Raw genomic sequence first — 712 nt, 5'->3', positions numbered from 1 at the left:
CCCTCTGCCCCCAGCCTCTGCAACACCAGCAAGCCCTGAGCCCACCACCCGCTCAGCCTGGGTGCCCGTGTGGCTGATGTGGGCTGCAGAGCCGTGCGGCTGCTCTTCCAAAGAAACGGCCTGTGCCCAGCAAAGATGCTCTGGTAGCCCACAGGAGCAGTGCGGTCTCCCACCAGTGCCCTGGGTCCCTGGCCACCCCCGCCACTGGTACTGGGAGCTGGGGGTGTCTCTGAGCCGGCATGAGGCCTGGGGTGGGGGCGGCAGGGTACAAAACGGGAAGAGCAGCTGGGGGGGCTGCGGTCTGCAGGGAGGGGATGTAGGCTGGGGGAGGAAAGCCACACAAGGCTGAGAAAGGAGGAACAGGGCTGGGGGTCAGGGTAAGGGAGAGGACAGGGAGAGCAGAGGGACACTGAGAAAGTGGCAAGGACATTCGGGGACTATCCCTTTTTCTTCGCCCAGGGCAGGCTCAACTGGCAGCACGGGGGGTGCAGAGCAGAGAGCGGATACACTCAGCACATGGAGCAGGGACAGGCACTGGCAGGGGGTTTGGGGGGTCCTGCAGCTGGGGGTAGCCCCTGGGGAAGGGGCCACATCCCGGGAGGAAGAGGAGGAGGAAGAGGACTGGAGCAGGTCCCAGGACAGTGGGGGAGAAAGGAGTGATGGAGCAATGCTGGGGTCAGCAAGACCCCCCCCCCGCCAACGCTTCTACATC

At 65.0% G+C, this 712-nt stretch overlaps 1 protein-coding gene across 1 annotated transcript in view; it reads left to right on the top strand.

Moving 5' to 3' along the window:
* Positions 1-712, top strand: part of MPL (MPL proto-oncogene, thrombopoietin receptor) — a gene marked incomplete at its 3' end in the record, with an annotated part of 6,288 nt that overhangs the window by 1,009 nt on the left and 4,567 nt on the right.

This window comes from Buceros rhinoceros, unplaced genomic scaffold, assembly GCF_000710305.1.
Source record: "Buceros rhinoceros silvestris isolate BGI_N320 unplaced genomic scaffold, ASM71030v1 scaffold22269, whole genome shotgun sequence".
Taxonomy (NCBI): domain Eukaryota; kingdom Metazoa; phylum Chordata; class Aves; order Bucerotiformes; family Bucerotidae; genus Buceros; species Buceros rhinoceros.
This window is presented reverse-complemented; position numbering and strand designations above follow the sequence as displayed.